The sequence below is a fragment of the Camellia sinensis genome, chromosome 7 (genome assembly GCF_055761805.1).
Source record: "Camellia sinensis isolate YWXY chromosome 7, ASM5576180v1, whole genome shotgun sequence".
NCBI classification, from domain to species: domain Eukaryota; kingdom Viridiplantae; phylum Streptophyta; class Magnoliopsida; order Ericales; family Theaceae; genus Camellia; species Camellia sinensis.
The window spans coordinates 12,760,627-12,776,588 of NC_138967.1; positions in this window are offsets into that span (position 1 = coordinate 12,760,627).

Below are 15,962 nucleotides of genomic sequence, written 5' to 3' on the forward strand. Positions count from 1 at the left end.
AGAATATAATTAAAAGTTAAATTTTAATTTTTAATTTATTTTGAGTTATATTATTTTTTTATTTTTTATATATTTTTTTAATAAAAATTTAAAAAAATTAAATTTTCATTAACTTTTTAAAATAATTGTATAGAAACTTTACTAGAACTATTTTGTTGAGAAAAATGTTTTTTTTTTTTTTTTTTATCAAGTTGAGAAAAATGTTTAGGAACACATAAATTCATCTTTCAAGTAGATATAATTGTTTCAAATAAATTGTGTTTTATGGGTTGTATTTGATTTTGTATTCAGAATTTATTTGACATTTTTTAAATAAGTATATTCATTTATTTAGATAAGTATATTTATTTAAATTATACATTTTTTTTTTATTTTTTTTACATATTTTTTTTTATAAAAAATTAAAAAATACACTTATTTATCCGTAATAAATTAAGAATAGTGAAAACGGAAAAGTATTTTATGCAATTATTTATTATTATTCTCAATGACCACTCAAAATAAAATAAATTAAAATTAATAATAATCTATGAAGACTTTAGCAAAAATGTGGCTTGACCAATAACACAATAACATAAATGAATTGCAATAGTGGACTAACAAATTAGGTTTGACTTGGAAGTTAGTGCACTCAACTTGGGAAGATGATAACTACTAGAGTTATAAAACACTCTCCGATCAATTGTATATTTATTTGCATTAAATTAATTTTTTGAAAATACTTTCTTACAGTTAGTCACAAAAATTTTAGTAAATTTTTTTTCTAATTAATCTCAGAATCTTGAAACTAACTACCAAACAAACTTTTGGTTTAGGTATTTGAATTTTCTGCAATAAATTTAATTTTTTATTTTAAGATTTTCTTTGTATTAATTACATGTTGTATTTAATCTTTATTATGATTCTAATTTATTAGACTTTATTGTAATATGACAAATTAATTAAAATAATTAAAAAAAAAACTGCCTCCAATTTAATTTTTCATAATATACTCAAATTACTCTAAGTCAATATAACAAAAGAATTTTTTGTTTTTTCACTTCTTGTACCCTGATCCCATTGATAATGACCCAAAATAATTCAATCCGAGTTGTAAAATCATATCACATAGTTCCAGTAACAACAAATGGCTTCAAAAAATATAAAAATAAAATTGAATTATTTAGGTGCTTTATCAATGGAATAGGTTTGTTAAGGGCAGTTTTTAAGTGTGCAAATATATACTATATATATTTGTATAAGTTTTCACAAATATATATGATATGGGTTTCGATAACCATTTTGTGTAATCGGGTATAAACCTTAAAACTTGTAGCCCATGAGGGCATTAAATTATATTCGACTCGTAGTGTCACATGCTATAGATTCATATTTTAGAAAATGTTGAATGTATAACTACATGTGGAATATTTTTGTTAATCTCTAGAGTATAATGAATATGAAATTTAGAGATTTGATTATGATTTAAATGATAAGACATTATATTTTGTATACATATATGTAATGGGAGTTATTAAGTTTGGAATAAGGCCATACTGATGGAGTAAATTTGAGTTTTTCTTATGTTAATAATTTGGGGGCGTTACAAATCAACCAATGCAAATTAAAGCCCTACTTGATCATCTTGTTTATGTGAATATATTTAAAATTGGTAAATAAATACCTTTAATATTTTTTTCATAATAAAAATAACAAATATGTACATATTTATGCATGTTTGTTAAAAAATTTACATTTGGGTAAAATTTTATTTAATAATATCCAAATTTATTAAATTAATATTTAGATATAATTATGTATGAAAAAAAATAATCCAAGACCAAGTTGAGTTAGATACATCCTATACCCGGATCTAGCTAAGAAAATTAAATAAAGTCATACACACCAATTTGTGTAATATTTGGTAAATGATTAATTAAAATTATATAATAGTTTGGGTAAATTACATTCACCTTTCTGAGATTTTTGACAAATACAAGAACGTCCCATATGGTTTCAGTAATTACAGTAATCTCTTCTATTTTACTTGACATTTTCCAAATTCCCTCATTCCGTCAAATTGGAACAAACTGTGTTACTTGCATATAATAAATGACCTTATTACCCTTCCTTTTGAGCACAAAAAGACAATATTACCCTTGTGCCCTCTGTTGACGTCATACAGTAATCAACTCAGACACGACCTACCAGCTGATCAAACACAACATATGGTTTTTTTTTTTTTTTTGGATTTATTTTTTTAAAATATTAAAAAATGTTAAAGAAAATTTTATTTTTTATTTTAATTATATAATTTTTTTTAATTTTTTATTTTAAATATTTTATTTTATTTTGAAAATATTTTGATTTTTTTAAATTTTAATATTTTAAACTCAAAACACAACTCCACACTTAAATCGTAACCAAACACATAACTCAAAATTAAATTCAAAAATTATTTTCAAACCTCGTAACCAAACACATAACTCAAAATTTTACATTACTTTCAAAACTCTACATTCAAATCGTAACCAAATACATAATAAAAAATTAAATTATTTAAAAATATATTTATAATATAAAATAAAAAATATTTAAAATAAAAACTATATATTTAAAATAAAAAAATAATTTTTAAAAAATTTTAATATTTAAAATATATATAAAAAAATACAATACATAAATGTATGAAACATAGTGCAAATTAAATAAATAAATAAATATTTAAATATAAAATATTTACCCTAAAAAAATCCAAAAAATTTCAAAAAAATAAATATTTAAAATATAAAATACAACTCAAAATTCTTTTCGAAACTTATAATCAAACAAATTTTCTTTTTTCAAAACACATAACTCAAAATGCGACTCCACACTCAAATTATGATTCTAAAAATAATTTTAAAAAATAAAATAAAAAAAATTCTTTTAAAAATAGTGTTTTGAAAAAAAAAAAAAATTGATTTTGAGTTTTGAAAAGACTTTTGAATTGAATTTTGAATTGTGTATTTAGTTATGAATTTTAAAAAAAAATTGAAAATTTCTAATTGGAATTGTGATTCTAAAAGAGAACCAAACATGTTTCTTTGTTATTGTTTAGCTAATTAATTGTTTATTCCACCTCATTGTAAACTGAAATTTTGATTGGAGTAATACTATAAAATAAATAAATAAGAATAAATTTTAAGATAAATTTTAATAGTTATGGATAACTTGCCTGTTGTTGTATTTTTAAATAAAAGGTTGCAATTGCCAAAAAAAAAAAAAAAACACTGCTTCAAATGACTGGTTGAACGTCTAGGTGGATGACTGGCCAGCATTTGGTATTGTTATATATGGATTGGTTGAGGACACTTGAGGGCATTATGGACATTTTAGTGTGTGGCATTGATGACATCAATAGGTTCTGTGAATCAAGTAAACGGAAGTCAAAAAATAAGTGAATCTGGAGAATGTCAAGTAAAGTAGAGAAGGTTACTGTAATTATTGAAACCACATGAGAAGTCCCTGTATTTGTCAGAAACCTCACGAGAGGTGAGAGTAATTTACCCTAATAGTTTTGTAGATTGTAATGAGCATGTGTTAGCTTAGGAGTGTTACAACTGGATTGGGCACTAAACAAAGCCTAAAAATCAATTTTGGGTTGACTTTTATACCATTATTGTCCTAAATTTAGTTATTGAAAAATTATTACTTGATGGTCAATCCATCAGTTACTTGTCTACTTATTTATTTCTTTGTATTGAATTGTTATATATAAAATCAAAATAAGAAACATGTATATAAATTCTATTTGCATATTGATTAATATTTTAAAATTTTAATTATGAAATTTATATATTTATTCTTAAAACATAACCAATGTCTATTTTATTAATTTTAAGGTATATTTAAATATTAGACCGAGCATGTAATGTGCTTTTTGGCCTAGGACTTGCTTAAGAGAAGTGAATTGTTAATTATTGGTTTAAACTTTATATTTAAAATTTTAAGTTTTAATTTCATATTTTTTTTAATAGGATTAGGGCATGTATACTTGAATTTTATAACTTTTTTATAAATTACTATTAAAATTTTATTTCATTTTTTTCTTCTAAATTTTAAGTTAGTTGTAGGGTTAAGTATGGTTACATTTTTGTTTTAAATTACATTTAAAAAAAAAAAAATTAAACTTAGATATGGCTAGATAAGCCAATACTTTTATGCCACACGTGTTTCATGCCACATTTATATTTCATTTTTTTAAAAATACAAATATATTCAAGTTTTATAAGGGTAAAATTAATTTTAAAATATTATTTTAATTTATTTTTTTAATTTCAAATTAGATATGACGTAGATTTTGATAAAAGATATGACTAAAATTCATTTTTTGACTTTCTATATAAGTAATTTTGAAATTTAAAATTATAGAAATAGAATACAGATATAGATAGTAATGACAACAGATACCATAAATAAATAGTTCAATGTTAATAAATTTAAAAGATTTTTCATATTAATAAAGGATTTAATTAAAATATTAAACTAGAATAACCAATGATAATGTCTCATGTGTATTTTTAATAATTTTTTAATTCAATAATTTGAGAAAATTACATTGAGGCTTTAAGTCTTAAAGATTCAACAGCTTTTTCATTTATATTATATAATTTATTTTAGTAGTTGATTTATTTATTTAATTATTTTTTTGATTCATAAAATGGATATGCAGATAAGTTACTCTACATACTTACCAGGAAGTATTGCCCTTAGCACTCACAACATATCTGCAGGGAATCTCACCGCACCTACATCGGGGGCCTACACTTAGGCCCCCCGTATGTTCCAAGTGCTAAAGAGTATGTTTAACAGCAATAAGGAGCTATGGAGACTCAAACCCAGGCTTTGAGCGAGGGATTCGAAGGCCTTACCACTAAACCAACCCCTGTTGGTAATAATTGATTTATGTATATACAGAAAAATTGCTACGAAGGTACAGTATTTTTGACGGATTTCCAACTGGAAAATCTAATCCAAGCTCTACCTTTAGCTTTTCCCATCTGCTATCAACTATTTACCTATTTTTCAGTATGAATCGAAATCGAGCGTAAACTCTGCTCATCCAAACTGGGATTTTAAGCGAAAGAAAGATCTTCCGCCCTTAAAAGACTTTTTCAATTTTAGTAGTTAACAACGTCGTCAACTAGTAACCAGGGACTAGAAGTATGCCTCCCAAGACTACTCAATCCCTGTTGTATGCCCTACTGTTGACCTTATTGAGACAATGAGAGTGCGTCTCATTTGAATAGAAAGGCTTTATCTCTCTTGTTGGATGGTGACTAATGTAGACACCCTATTTTGACCACCCTTAAGACTTGGGCGCTTCATTTCGAACACCCAATGATGAAAGGTTACACTGTGCGATCTTTTGAACTCTCAGCAAAGAAATCCGAGTTTAAGCTCTAAACCCCAACCTTACACCCCATTTTGACCAAAAATGTTTTAGGCCTCAAAACCTTATTTGTAAAGCATTTCACCAACCTGCACTAACCATTCAACAGTAGGGCAGAAGACAACTTTTAGTCTCGGTCGTAGGTATTTGGACCTGGCCGAGTCTCATTAGCGATAGATAGTGTATTTGGTGGGATTTCGCTAGATGTCCTTTTTTGAAGATATTTTCGACTAAAAAATCTCAAATTCTATAAATAGACCCTCCCCCTTCATAATTTAGGGTTGAAAAAAACTATTGAAAGGCCTTGAGGTTGTTAGGAGTTTAGAGCATACCCTTTACTTACAAAGACCTCCATACCACCTTTTGTTAGAATAGCATATTATTAGTTGGGTTATTCTTAGATTGTAATTGTTCTATATCTTAGGGCTCTCTTGTAATTATTAATCTTCATTAATATAAAGGGGGGGATGATATCACAATCATTCCTTAATCTTTGTATTCTCTAAATTACCATGATATTAGAGCCTAACCATAAAACCTAAACCCATCTACCCATACAGTTCTTGTTACCCACAAGGGTCATCAGTCGAAGACATCCTACGCAGCCAGCGACTACCTTTCAGTAGCCGACAGGCTCTCTATTTGTCGACTCAAGCTGACTCCACCCTGAGGGGTTTCGGCTTAAGCCGAGAAAGACCTAGGTTGTTTCTGGGTGGGTTAATGCCTGTCTAAGGTTCAAAACTCACCCTGGTTGATCAAAATTAGCACCGAGGATCTCTAGGGTTTGAACCTTACCTAGGTTGGTCGAAATCCTCACCACAGGCCTTCTAGTCCCTCGTTGGTCTTTGCCAATAGGCCTCCTGGCTTAGTCGACCACTGGTGACGGCTTATCTCGCCTGGCTGACTACCATGGATGGTCTCTGTACCTCAGCTAACGATCATCTCTCTCTATTTCTCGATAGTCTTTGTTTGACATGTCGTCATTTTATTTCTTCATAGTTGACCTCATTCTCTGTTCTAAAAACATTCTCTAAAAAAAAATTAAAAGAAAAGAAAGAAAAAGAAAACATCTATGAGTTCTTAATATTTTCTTTATGCTTTCATAGTGGTCGTTGTGTCTTTCCTTCCACCACTACCTTCCGGGTTTATGATTGGCACTAGTTTTGTTGAGGGTTTGATAGTACAGTATCCATGGCAGATTTCCCCAGTGTGTCCACTACTTCTCAGACACCTAGGAGTGAGAGTTCCATTCTACCTACTACTATGACTAAAAACCCCAACCCTACTCTTAAAATCACCACATTTCCATTTAATGGTCAGAACTATTTAGCATGGTCACAGAGTTTGACTATTTTTTTGAAAAGCATAGGGAAGATGGGGTATGTTGATGGTAGGATATAGGCACCCAGCACCACTTGTAACGCCTCCAAATTTATTAAACTAAAACATCACTCTTAATTTGCTTAATCTGATATCTTTCCAAACCAATAATAACAATAATCTCAAAAATCCTCTTTTCAATTGATCTACATATCAAATATTACAATTTTCATGTTCTTGTCCTTGTAATAATAACATTTACATAATCCGAGAAACTAGAAAATAAAAATAATAATGCCTTAATAGCGTACAAACAACAAGGCATAGCCTTGGTACAACAAAATAGACACATGGTCCCAATACACATTAGCCCCGAAGCTTCACCAATTAATAATCAATGAGCCCACTTGCTACGTGCAAAAATCTTCAACGCCTTGTCACTTGGACAGAATCACACCAACAATTCCTGAAATGTTAGATAGGAATGAGCTAGATGCCCAGTAGAAATACTTTTAACAATGTATCTAATTATCTGAAAATCCATGTGGCATTATCACAACCAAAACATTTTCCTTTTTAAACACATGATAAATGTTTAAGCATCAAAAATCAAATATTATCATTTCCATGAGAAATCACATTTCAAAACATGGGGTAAATGAGTCATGAAGTCCCTAAAGAGAGCCCCAATACATACATACATATATATAGTTTTATATCCAAAATACCTCCACATTTACGGACTACAATATGGCAGGACCAGAGGACACCCAAAAACATTTTCCCACATTCATCTGGCGATAAGCTCAAGACAGGGCAATTGGGCACCTTGACTCCCCGCGCAGGTACCAACATAACACATAACTCTTTTTAAAACCGACTCAATACTCGGACTCATATGCTATTTATCATCCCCTTAAAACAACATTTCCAATGTTTTCATAAATTCCAAGCATTTATACATCCATGAGAACAAAGGTAAATATCACCATGCAAATAATTGCACTATTATAGATACATAATCATCATATTTCCAAGGAAAAATCTCAAAGGTTTTCAAATTCATAAATCTCAAGCACTACATATTCAAAATATCATAATCCATTCATCAATTTAAAGATTTGAAATCAATTTCATCTTTTCTCCAAATTTGACAGCTAGGGTTTTCATAAATTTGGGAATTTTGCCCATAAACCATGTAAAATGCTATCTTCAAACTAAAATCTCCATAATCTATGGCCATTAATAAAAATCTCAAGAGAAAATAAAGGAAATCTCATTTTTGAAACAAAACCCAATTTTGTAAACTCAAATTTTTAATTATAGCATCAATGTTACAATAATACCAAATAATCATCCTCAAAATAAAGAGATACAAAGCTAAAAGTAATCCTATCTCAAGGAAAGAGCAAGAGAGCAAGACTTCTAGGAGAATCCATCACAAAACCAAGATCCAATCGGTTAAAAATGCTCATCTTCACTTGTTCTTCATCTTTAATGCAAGATCCAAGGTGGATTATAGGTGAAATATGGATGAAATCAGGGTTTTTTTTTTAGGGCTAGGGTTTCGGGTATGGAGGAGAGGGGGAGAAGAGAGGAAGAAAAAATAAAGTTTTTGGGCCAAAAAGTCACTTTAAAGAGATTAATATCGATCAGTTTGCTCGAGTGAAGAAAATTAGGCTCGAGCGCAGAAAAAGAGCTCCCAGAATCTCTAAAATTCATGCAGACTGCTCAAGTGCAACTTCTTGCGCTTGAGCAGACTTGCTTCCTACACGGATACTCGAAATTCAAACGAGCATAACTCCTTCGTCTGAACTCTATTTTAGGCCGTTCTTGTGTCCAAATCGAAGTCCCTAAAACAAGATTTCCAATGGCTCTAGCCTTACATCCAAATTCAAAGTGTGGAAAAATAAAAGGGCAAAAGAGTGATGACTGTTCATAGGACAATTATCCAAATCAAAGTTTTTGGTTCAATCCTACTTTCCAAACATGATACCACCTCAATCAATATTCCAAAATCAATCTAAAAGGTTCCAAGTATAATAATAAAGGTGGTCAGAGCAATCCCATTAATCCAAGAAGTATGGCTTGTCACGATCTCCCCACCTTAGCAAATTTCGCACTCGAAATTAGACTGTTCAAGAATCAAAGTTTTGAACAACCAAAATGGAACGGATATTGGAATTAGCACTTACTCTAACGAATCATGAACAATTTCTACTCAATCACAAGTTTCTAGAAAGGTCTCCCAACGTAACTAATTTCACGAGTTGGATAAGAAACAATTCTCAATTGATTTACAATCGCCACACCAAATCTAATTTGAAATCTAAAGGAAACTTTCATCTTTCAGCCCCACACTGATATTTTGATAGTACCCAAATGTTATGACAATAATTCCAAAGTGGTGAACCTCATTTTCAACCCATTCACAATAATTACCTCTATGAGCCACAAGAAACAAAAATCGAACAAAAGATCTCACTAACATATCCAACCGTGCTCGTGTCTCAACTAGACTCCACCTCAAGGAAATAACCTTCTGTTGTCTAACAACCTAGAACCTTAGAAAAATAAGCTTCCAATTCACATTCGCACCCCAAGAAACAACTGTCAGTCTCTCAACAACCAAATTTCTACACAATTACCTCACATTACTACACAAGTCCTCAATCCATTTTCATGAGAAGAAAAGCTTCTAATAAAAGTTTCATCCGCCAATCATGGCCTTCAACAATACGTAACTCAACGAAACCAAGCACCACAAACTTCGTGTTTGCAACACAACTAGTATTCCATGCCTTCACATTACTCAACTACGATTTTAAAATACTTAAGAACCAAAAAAAAGAACATCCGATAATATATTTTTTGACTTTTGAATTTTAAAAGAGATCATTCTTGGTAAAAGACTTTATATGAAAATGTTTTAGATATACAAAAATGATTTGTAAAAGTAGTGGGTTTTAAGAAAAGATATATTTATTTATTTATTTTGAAATTGTTAAGAATCATACACATCATAAGACTCAATATGCCTCTTTCATAATTACTTCTCATTTACTAACTGGTCTATCCATAACATTGCATTCCCAATTTTAGTAAAAACAAGGTCACGCTCAACAGGAGAACTCCATTCTCATCTCTTTTCTCAAACATTTTCAAACCTGTGACTCTCAAATATCACCCCACCAATGATCCTATCACTATAGTGATTGCCACAATCCCTTTATAGTTATTTAAGCAATAACCACTCATAACAACACGAGGAGACTAAACATCACAAGTTTGGTAAGTCACATCTCATTCACAACTACTACGATAATCCACCAACTACTCATTATTTATCTTATGTTTGCATCATAATTTTCACAATTAACCCCATTTTGGGGGATCACACACAATCAACTAAAAGTAATTACCAAGCAATTTACACGACTTGTCACTCCCCTGAGTGACACACACGCTCATCAAACAATTAATTCTCATTTTATAGCGATCCCGATTTTGCCCCAGCCTTCATTGTGTTCCGGACTTGGGTTCCGTGATTGAATATTGTATCCATGTCTTTTTTTTCTCCTTTGACCTTTGATGTTTGAGTTTTAGAACTTGTTGGGCGAGTTTGGAACAGGTTGGTTGTAGTTGGGTTAGATTGTTGTTGCCCAGGTTTTGGCCTCTTCGCTCGAGCGAGGCTTCTTGCGCTCGAGCGAGCTTTTTTTAATTTGCTTATTCGCTCGAGTGAAGTTTCTTGTGCTCGAGCGAGAATTAGGAGTTCTCAGGTTTCCTTCCAGATGCAGCATTTTTGAGGAAGATGAAGTTCTTCACTTGAGCGAGGCTTCTTGCGCTCGAGTGAGGTTTCTTGCGCTCGAGCGAGCGTGTGCGTTTGTGACAGACCTGAAGCTTTGTATTGTGCACTAGAGCAAGGTCACTTGTTGTGTCTGGTCGCTCGAGCGACAACTTCTTCGCTCGAGCGAAGACCACGTATATCAGTTCACATCAAAGGATTTTGTATCACTTTTTTGTATCTCTTTTCACTCAAAACCCTAATCTGGCAGCCTCTCTCGCTCTAAAACTCTCTCTCTTTCTACAAATACCCCTTGATCTAAGCATTTCTCTACCCTACTCCCTTTGTTAAAAAGGTAGAGCACCTTGAGGGCTCCGTGTTGATCCAAATGGATCGTGGTTTCAGCTTGTTTAAAGTGTCTCCATCTCCTCCTTTGGTCTCCTAACGTTGAGGTAGGGATATTCTACACTTTGTTATGAATTTTAACCTAGTTATTTGTTATTATGAATATATGGTGAGATTTGGGATGTTTGGAGGAAATCTAGGGTTAAGATTCAAATTTATAAAGAGGGGTTTTCATGTGTTGTTGCATATTTGATCATGGGGCTGGGTTATGAGGTTGTTTGCTGTTAAAATGATGGAATCTAGCTATTTGGTAGAATTTGAGAAAAGTGGGAGGATTGCCCTAATTTGAGTTAAATAAATTATTTTGCATAAATGATGAAATTGATATGGGAAATATGAAATTAGGAGGGTGCATGAATGAATGGTGTAGTTGGATTTGTTAAATCACTCACTTATGAAAATCTGATAAATTATCTGTTTAAAAGATTGGATATCTGTTTTGGGCTATCGGTGGAGGATAGCTATGTGTGGAGAAGTGGTTTGGAAATACTCTTTTGATCCTGGGGAACGCTCGTGATCCTCTTCCGGTCACCTGAAAAGGAATATACACTCAGGCGGGGGTGCCAGAATTAGCACTCCGACGGAAAAGTCAGTAACTACACTCAAGAATACTTATATTCTAAGTTAAGCACTACAATTCTCACATACCTCTTTCTGGCTGATGTTCTTCTATTTGTATCTTTTCTTCCATGGGCCTCGGGATTAGGTCCATTTCCAACTCATATTCGGCACATCTTATAATAGACTGACCCTCACTCAGCCCCTTGCCTAATCGGCTATTTGGCCGAATAGGGTTGGATTTGAGCATGCGAGCCAATTACCGAGTGCTTCGAATCTCGACTCTCCGAGATTCGACTATCCAGAATCTCTACGACTCCCTCTTCTCGGCCCTTACAATTGTCCCCCAAGCACTCCACTAATGACAGTTGGTTGGAATGTTTGGTTTCGAACTCGAAGAGTCAGAGCCGAAATTCGGCGACTAACCATATTCCAATGCAAATGTCTGTATACACGCTTCCCGGTTATCATTTTAACTTCCCGCCTTTTCGTACATTTCTATTTATTGTGATTTGAAATTTCGATGTCTTTTCAAATGCATACATGCTTTTAGACGCCTGTCGCTGGATTGCCTTCTGAACTACCTCTGTAACTTCCTACTCTTCTCTATCTCCTTTGCCTCTTGTAAGTTCTCTCTTTCTCTATTTTGTTATTCTTTTGGATTAGCATAATCTTATTGGTTGGAGGAATGGCGAAACATTTAAAAGATCTCCTCTCACCAGATCGAATTTCTGGCTTTTGACGTCATTTTTTCATTCCTGATGATGTCCGTCTGTCATTTGTGGCAGACGGCACCCTCGATATGGAGGGTTGATGAGACCACGATCGTCTTCCCTCTTCTATCAATCGCAGAGGGTGGGGTCCATTTTCCCCTTCACCCTCTCCTTAGGGCCGTGCTTTGCCACTGGGGGTTAATCCCTTCCCAACCCAACGTCAACTTCTATAGGATCGTGATGAGGATTATCGCACTAAATCGCCGCTTTAGGCTTAACCTTGGCATTCTCGCTATTCGGCATTACTATGCCTTGGCCAAGTCTTCTGGTCGGCACGGGCGTTATTTCCTTAGGGCCAAAGACACCGACCATCAACTAGTGACTATGCTTTCCAGCTTTGGGAAGCGAGTCGATGATGTTATCGTCGTCGTCCAAGAAAACTGGGAATTTGGCGAAGGTGAGGATCGCCTTGATCGTATTCCTAGACGGAGGGGTGAACTAGGTGGCCGAGTATCATCTTTTATTTATTTACTTGTTATATTTATTAAACTTTATTTTCGGGACCTCATGGTTTTGCTTTTGCAGGAAATGATTTGAAGAAAGTCTTGATATCGACCGACAATGCCGTCCTTTCAGAAATCAAGACTGCGCTTAAGTATTTCGGCCGACCGAGTCTTCAGAAGCAGGGGAGGGCGGCCCACGTTCTGCTCCGCTACGAGCCGACTTATACAACCTTTTCGGCGGCGGAGAACATTCCAATTCCGGAGGGTGAGGAGTTTCTTATCGCCCTTATCTTGACTGATTTTAGAAATTTGAGGCAAATCGGTCGCGAGGGGTCAGATTCGGAGCGACCGAAAATAGCTGAGGCCGCCAAGTCAGACCAATCCGAAACTGAGGTTGACGAGGCTTTGAAGTTAGCATTTGAAGAAGCCGTCCTCAATTCGGCTAATCCTCCGTCCACTTCGGGTCGGGAGGACCGTCCGCTCGACGATATTTTTCACGGTCTAGAGGACCTTCCCGGCACGTTCCCAGAAGATATGGATGGGTTGAGCCTCACTAAACTTGCCAAGAAGGCAACGTGGAAAGGATGGCCGCGCGGCGAAAGGCGGAGGAGATTCGGGCTGCCGAATCTTAGTCCCAGACCTCCTTGCCTGTTATTGAGCGGACGACAAAGAACGGAAGTACCGAGGCAGAACCTTTTGTGTAGGCAAGTGTGGAAGCTGAGCAAAGGGTAGAGAAATGCCTTGCCGATGTCGAGGCCGGCTCAGAAGAACGTGCCGACAAACGACCTCGTTTGGAAGAGTCAGATGTGATCGTTCCTTTTGTTATCTAGCCCAAGATAAAGAATATACCGATCTCCTCTGATGCTTTGGTGATCAAAGATCCAGCGGTTGCACTCAGCTTGGCGACGTCCGTTTCACTGCCTGTTGACAAGGCGGCTTTTCGGGTAGAGTCGGATCTAGTTGCAATTGGGTTGGCCGCGCAATCGGCTCTTTTAGTATATATCTGCACTTTGTCTTTTCTCTTTACGCAAATATTATTTTGTTCTTATCTTCCTGTTTTGCAGGCCGTTGAAAGAATAGCCAACATGGGTCGTCGCTATCACGATGCCGTCAAGCTATTGGCCGTTTACAAGCGGAGGTTGAGGGCCAAAGGAGTAGGGCGTAGATGGATGGTGCCCATGCCGAGGTCGAGATGGAAAGATCCTGCAATGCTGAAGAATTGAGATCAGTTGCCAAGAAAAAGGCGGATGCGAGCGACGACGCGCTTAAATTGGCCTAGAAGGTGATCTCTAAATTGAAGGCTGGGTTGGAAGAGATAAAGGCGGCGAAGGAAACGGCCGACCTGAAGGCTTCCAGCGCATTCGATGCTAGGAAAAAATCTGCTTTTGATGAATATGTAGACGAAGTCTCCAAATTTGAGAATCGGGGATTTAAACAAGATTGGCTTAAAGCCATTGCTGCTGCTGATGTGACATTGGCTACGCCAATTCCATACGAGCAAGTGGATGTTGAGCCGCTGGAGTCTGACTCCGAGGACTAATTTGGGTGGCTCTTGTTTTTTGTTTTAGGATTTGCATGTAATTTTCAGCTTTTTACAGCTTTTTGTCTAGTAATTTTCATATGTAAAATAGTTACAATTTGTGCCCAATTTACTTAATGAAAATTCATTTTGTACTTTGCTGTTACTAATGAACGGAATTGTTTGGTTGCTGTTTTGGATAAAATGTTTTGTATACTTGCCGAGTAGATGATAGGCCGTTTAGATAGTTAGGCCATTTAAAAAGCCAAAAATCAGTACATGAAGTGGCTGTGGCACCTTCGATCGGTATAGGGCCAAGATACTCGGCCGGTTAGATTAATAAATCTATCCTTGCCCCAGCCAGTGCATAGACTTCAAGGCATTCGCCCATAATCGCCGTTTAGATAATTAGGCCGTTTTAACAAGCCAAAAATCAGTACGTGAAGTGGCTATGGCACATAGCAATCGGCATGGGGCCAAGATGCTCGGCCAGTTAGATTAATAAATCTGCCTTTGCCCCAGCCAGTGCATGGACTTCAAGGCATTCGCCCATAATCGCCGTTTAGATAATTAGGCCATTTTAACAAGCCAAAAATCAGTATGTGAAGTGGCTGTGACACATATCAATCGGCATGGGGCCAAGATGCTCGGCCGGTTAGATTAATAAATTTTCCCTTGCCCCAGCCAGTGCATGGACTTCGAGGCATTCGCCCATAATCGCCGTTTAGATAATTAGGCCGTTTTAACAAGTCAAAAATCAGTACGTGAAGTGGCTGTGGCACATATCAATCAGCATGGGGCCAAGATGCTCGGCCGGTTAGATTAATAAATCTGCCATTGCCCCAGCCAGTGCATGGACTTCGAGGCATTCGCCCATAATTGCCGTTTAGATAATTAGGCCATTTTAACAAGCCAAAAATCAGTACGTGAAGTGGCTGTGACACATATCAATCGGCATGGGGCCAAGATGCTCGGCCGTCATTTGGAGACTGCCAAAAGCGTTAATGAAATTTCCTCGGGGTCGCTGTATGCCTATGAATAAATGGGGTGAGCTCGCGCCAGTGGGTCCACTTACTCTTATTCAGACTCGATTTGAACTAGCTTGGGGCGAGGGCGAATGGCAAACAGACTGTTCTTTAATAGCAGAGGAGAGGGACGGACGCTGGCTGAGCTAGATACTGCGATGAATCGTAGCGACGAGCTTGCGCGTGCGGGAGGAAGGACGTCCAAGGAAAGTGAAAAACGTCAACCTTAAAGCCGTCGAAGCAGATCACCCCGAAGAGAGAAGCATCAACGGGGAAGCTCCCCGCGACCACGATTGAGGAATGAGTCAGACGCGACGCCACGACTATTGAGTTTTGCGGTGTTCGTGGGGAATAAACCGATGACTGAGGCAGATTCCATCGTCAATGATCCGGGTGTAGCGATCGAGTTCGCCCGAAAAATCTTTCCACCAAAAGTCCAACAATCAATGGTTGGACGACGAGATTTCGAAGTGTTTCGAGAAGGAATTCATGGGGCGGTGAAGGGGCTGTACACCACCTACGAAGTCGGCATGCGTCTGCGCGCCGCGTGGCGGGAAATGGAGAAAATGGACGAATGGGCCCACAGTTTCGAGGCTCGTGCAGAGAAGGCGGAGGGCAAGCTTAGGGAACTTAGGAAGGTTAAAGTCGCCGATCCGCATGCAGCGGGTCAATCTAACCCGATTGTGGACGAGAGGGTGACCCAACGGCTATTGAGTCATGCC